Here is a 5533-nt window from a genome sequence, read left to right as displayed (position 1 = left end):
ACCTTGCGGTCCTTTATGTCAATGCAAAGGAAATAAAATATACAGGAAAGGGGGGGACAATCTTTTTAGCAGGGCTGGTTGTGACAGGGCAAGGGGTGTAAACCAGGGTAGGTTTAGACTGGATCTAAGGAAGAAATTCTTTCCAGTGAGGGTGGTGAAACCCTGGCAGGGGTTGCCCCGAGAGGGGGTGGAGGCCCCATCCCTGGGAACATTCCAGGCCAGGTTGGCCGGGGCTGTGAGCAACCTGATGTGGTTCAAGGTGTCCCTGCTCCTGCAGGGGGGTTGGGCTGGGTGGCCTCTAAGGGTCCCTTTGATCCCAAAACTATGATTCTGTGATTCTGTACTGAATTTCATGGTTTTTTTTTTGGGGGTTGGGCTGGGTGGCCTCTAGGGGTCCCTTCGATCCCAAAACTATGATTCTGTACTGAATTTCGTGGGTTGTTTTGTTTTTTTTTTTTTTTAAGCTAACAGAAGGTTAGGTTTAATCACGAGGCTCGGTACAGATTTAAATGGAGGCTTGATGAATGCTCTTGCATAGAGGGCTTCTCTGTAACAGAACCTGCTCTGCTGTGGTGTAGCGCACATGGCGGGGCGGAAAATACCACGGGAACAACAAAGAGGGTACAGCACTCGGGTATTCTCCAGGCTTTTTAGATACTTGGGTCTGAATTATGGCAGGCACAGACCTCCTGACAGCCCAGAATAAGGAACGTACAAACTCTCGCAAGCCTAACTCGGAGTAGGTGCAAGGAAGCAGTCCCAGGGCGGTGTGATGGGCTATCCCTGCTGCGGATAATGCTGCTTTGTGAACCTGCAAAAGCTATGAGGTCCTGGAATGGCAAGAGGTGTTGACCCATTAATCTTCACTCGGCTCTATAGTGAAAGCAAACCACACCAAGGCCGAGCAATGTGAGCCGTAAGCTAGGTTCCTCTGCCTGGGCTCAGCACAGTACTGCCAGGTCCTCTTGCCTCAGTAGGGTCCAACTCACTTGAGTTGCAGCTTCCCGGGAGGTACACAGGGGCCTGAGCCGAACTCTGCCACTACTCCTAGGGCACAGTTTTGCTATAATTACAGCTTTTTAAATGGTATTTCATTTTTTTTTTTCCACACCAGTCCCCTGGTGAGTTAAAATTGAAATGTCCTTGATTCTGTTGATTTGTGTGAAAACTGTAACACTTTTATCAGGTTTTGATTTAATTAGCCTGCTTCAGGGAGAGGATTAACGTAGTGTGTGTAGCTACGTTAGTGTACCCAGTATTGTATAATAGGGGAGTTTGTGCCAAACAAACAGCCGGGCCCTGCCCGGAAGAGCTTATATTCTGGTGGCACAAACGAAAATACACAATAAATGCAAACACAGAACAGCATGTGGCCATTACAGTCGGTATTAAATAGAAAGAAATTAAATTCCTCTGTTTCTGCAACTTGTTTCTGCAGTCAAAGTGCCCCAGAATTATGGTAACTTGTGTTTCTTTGTATAGACCATCTCTTGACACCCTCCCCTCCGAAGCATAGCTCCTGTTGCAATATTCTGAAGATTCAGCAGATACCTGCTTATAACTTGCACCTTCTTTCCTTGTTTTAGAATCTATTGTGATAATTTTGCTTCCAAGTTCTAGTATCTCTCCACCACTGATGTTCCATATGGTCACTTCATTCATATAGTTCATTTAATTAGGTTCCTCTATAGGGAAGCACTGCACTGAGCTCTAGTGACTCTCCTGACGGATTACTGGGCAAAGCCTCCACCCATTAGGACTGTGATTGGAATGTGGTTTTAATTATTTAAATTGTTACGAAAAATAACCACAATCTACATTAAGGAAGTGTTAGACATCTCCTTGAAAACTTTAAAAAAGCCAGTGTAAAGAGGTGTCTAGAAGCTAGTTGGGCTTAATTTGATTAAAAAAAAAAAAATTCTATTTCTTCCCATTTTAAGGAACAGTAAAAACATTTGGCCAACACTCATTATTTTCTTACTTTTCTGACAGCAAACTTGTTGGGATGAATCCTTCCCACAACTGTAGGCTTTTCTTGCGTGTCTGGTCAAGAGATAAGGTGATTGTGTGGGGAAAACAATGATGATAGGGATCTGTAATTACTTGTGACTGATGAGCAGATCTGACATTGTTTCCTGGTATCCACTGACACTTCTAGGAGGTAAGAGCAATCCAGACAATTTCCTCTGCTGGCATAGTATATATTTTACATTCAAGATGCTGCTTGCCATGAGGTTTTGGGCAGGATTGCTATACTACAGTGAGAAAATATTAGTAAAAACAACGCACGTCTGGGGACCAGTCTGTTAAATGTTTCTATCCTTCCACTGGGTACAGTACGGGTAAAGAGAAAATGAGTCCTGTGAGACGGAGGGCTCTTTCAGATGTCAGTCCTCCAATTAACTCTCTAAGGGGCAAATCAGAGCATCATTGCGTAAAGGCCATCTATCTTTGCCTCCTAATATCAGTGGCGGCAATATAATGAGTGGTGAAAGAACAGGATTCTCTCTTTCTGGGAGAAGTTTGTTGTCTTGATTCAAAAGTATTGGTATATGCAAAATCAGAACTGGGCCCCTGTAGCAAGTTCAGAAGGCCAACCGTACTCTGGGCTGCATCGGGAGAAGCATGGCCAGCAGGTTGAGGGAGGTGATTCTGCCCCTCTACTCTGCTCTGGTGAGGCCTCACCTGGAGTACTGCGTCCAGCTCTGGAGCCCTCAGCACCAGAAGGACATGGAAGTGTTGGAGCGGGGCCAGAGGAGGGCCACAAAAATGATCTGAGGGCTGGAGCACCTCTCCTATGAGGACAGGCTGAGGGAGTTGGGCTTGTTCAGCCTGGAGAAGAGAAGGCTGCGGGGAGACCTGATTACGGCCTTCCAGTACCTAAAGGGGGCCTATAGGAAAGATGGGGAAAATCTTTTTAGTAGGGCCAGCAGTGACAAGACAAGGGGTAATGGTTTTAAACTAAACCAGGGTAGGTTTAGACTAGATATAAGGAAGAAATTCTTTACAACGGGGGTGGTGAAACCCTGGAACAGGTTGCCCAGAGAGGGGGTGGAGGCCCCATCCCTGGAAACATTCAAGGCCAGGTTGGATGGGGCTGTGAGCAACCTGATGTGGTTAGCGGTGTCCCTGCTCACTGCAGGGGGGTTGGGCTGGGTGACCTCTAGGGGTCCCTTCCAACCCAAAACATTCTATGATTTTAAGCTGAACATTTAAAATATGAGATTTTAAAGCTTCTGAGAAGTTTTAAAAATAGCAAACTAGTTGAAATAAGGCTGAGGTCTTGGAGCTCAACTAACTACAAACAAGTTTTCAGATGTACCGCTAACCCTCAGAACTACCTCTATCTGAATGGCTTAAATGAAATACTGTTCTCTGGAAGGGTAAGAGCACAATATTTAGTTTAACTGCGCTTTATTTGGTACTTCACAAAATGATCAGTTGTAGGACAATCATTAAAATCATAGGCTCTAAGTTACTGTCCTTTGAAGTAAATTATATGTTGCAAGATATGCAGGTCTTTTGTCTTTTATCACACCAAATGGAATGTGTCTAAGCCCCTGGGGTTTTTTTAGGTTGTCCCTTATTTTGCTAGGCCTGCTGCTTTTAAATAAAATGTTTTGATTTAATAAGGAATAAACACTTTTATGGTTGTGTTGGTTTAAATATTGATGTTTATTTTAAGTATCTTTTCTTGCAAGTACTGACTGTAGTGCAGCTCCTGATGAAATGGGCCAATTAAGTAGTTAGGGGTCGCGTCTCCTTCCTCTTCTCCCCACAATCTCCTCCAGCAGTTACCTCTTGTTCAAAAACAACTGGAGGTCAGGTTATGTGAAGAAACCCCATGATGAGTTAAATGATCAAGACCCAGAAAAGCCTGGAGCACTGAAGCCTAGTGTTCCTCCTCCATTTGGAAGAAATTACCTATCCCAGCCTCAAACCTCAATGGGGGTGAATATAAATTGTTTTTTATTTAGTCTTAATGTTGTGTTCGCCACCCTACCTGCGCTCTGAGTATTTGCTGTAAGTGTGGGCCCTGCAGGTTGCCAAATGACCACTTGCAATGTTCCGTCTTCTGTTCCTGTTCCAGTTTTATTGTGCTAGCCATCCTAGATTAGAAGCCAAATGCTGTGTTGAACCCAGAGACGGGGGAGCAAAGTCTGTCTGGAGAACAGCAATGCACGTATCCCATGGTAAAAAGGCATAAGAGGATAGTTAGCCGTGTCCCTGCTCACCGCAGGGGGGGTTGGACTAGATGACCTCTAAAGGCCCCTTCCAACCCAAAACATTCTATGATTCTATGATCTGAAACTGCCAGGCTTTGGTGAAAAATTGGATAGTTATAAAAGAGGTTGTATTCTAGAAGCAAGATTAAAGGAAATTAAATTGGAGGATTAAGGCTAGAGTTCTGCACTCTCATTTTCTGTTTTGATTCACAAACACCTTCTAAAACCCACCACTGAAGTGACTGTTCTTTAAATAATTAAAAAAGTAGGAGGCAGGTTTTCTTCTCCATAATACGTGGTTCTAAGCTTTATCATAGGAACTGTTTCTCTTGTGAAACAACTTTTGAGTGTTGTGGAGACCTGCTTATTAGAGATGTTGATCATATTCATTCATCTCTCTAATGAGTTGGTCTATGAACATCTTGAAACGTACACTCTGAACTGTTCTCATAAATTAAAATCACCTTTTGGGAATGCCAAATCCTGATCTTGCATCAGTGACAAAACAACTTGCTTCTGGCAATGCACGAAGATGTCCATAACAGCCTTGGACTTTAGGGCAATCAATACAAGGGGCAATTGGCACAAACTGAAGCAGAAGAGGTTCCAGTTGAACGTGAGGAAGAACTTGTTGACTGTGAGGGTGCCCAAGCCCTGGCCCAGGCTGCCCAGGGGGGCTGTGGAGTCTCCTTCTCTGGAGATCTTCAACCCCCGCCTGGACGCTGTCCTGTGCCCCCTGCTCTGGGTGAGCCTGCTTGGGCAGGGGGGTGGCACTGGGTGAGCTCCCGAGGGCCCTGCCAACCCCTGCCAGTCTGGGATCCTGTGATTCCCCTGTTTCTCAGGAGTTCTAAAATGGCAACCTTTTTGATTAACAGTAACGTTATGGACAGTGTTCATTAGAAAATAGTTTTTTGAAAGAAAACATCTGGCAGCCAGTGTGGGCACGGAAGCGATTCTTCACTAAATCATCCTGTTCTCTTTCATGTTCTTATAATCTGAAAGGAGGAGGACACAGTTGGAGGTGAGGGGGCAGGAAGAAGAAGAGACTTTTTTGGTTTTACTTACTGATTTGCAATTACTTGTTTTAATTGGAATAATTTTTTTTTTTCAGCAAAGGCTGTATATTAGAGCTATTTCCTTGTACTGATAACTGCTGTCTATTCTGGGCAGCTATTGGAGCAGGCCCTGTGGTCCATAAAAACTACAAGTTTTAAACACTAAAAACCAACAAAAAAGGACAAACTATACACAGAGTTTGGAGAATTATGCTTTGCAGTTTAGGATATGGTTTTCCTGAGTAGGAGAGA

The 5533-nt window shown here is 44.2% G+C and overlaps 1 long non-coding RNA gene across 1 annotated transcript; it reads left to right on the top strand.

Moving 5' to 3' along the window:
- The first annotated feature begins 216 nt into the window (after positions 1-216).
- Positions 217-4301, top strand: LOC118452279. Its single transcript, XR_004841984.1, has 3 exons — positions 217-249; positions 922-925; positions 4216-4301. It is a non-coding gene; the product is annotated as an uncharacterized LOC118452279 (long non-coding RNA).
- The last annotated feature ends 1232 nt before the right edge of the window (positions 4302-5533 follow it).

Source organism: Egretta garzetta, unplaced genomic scaffold, assembly GCF_000687185.1.
Source record: "Egretta garzetta isolate BGI_Z169 unplaced genomic scaffold, ASM68718v1 scaffold560, whole genome shotgun sequence".
Classification (NCBI taxonomy): Eukaryota; Metazoa; Chordata; class Aves; order Pelecaniformes; family Ardeidae; genus Egretta; species Egretta garzetta.
Note: the sequence above shows the minus strand (reverse complement) of the source record. Positions and strands in the feature narration are given on the sequence as shown.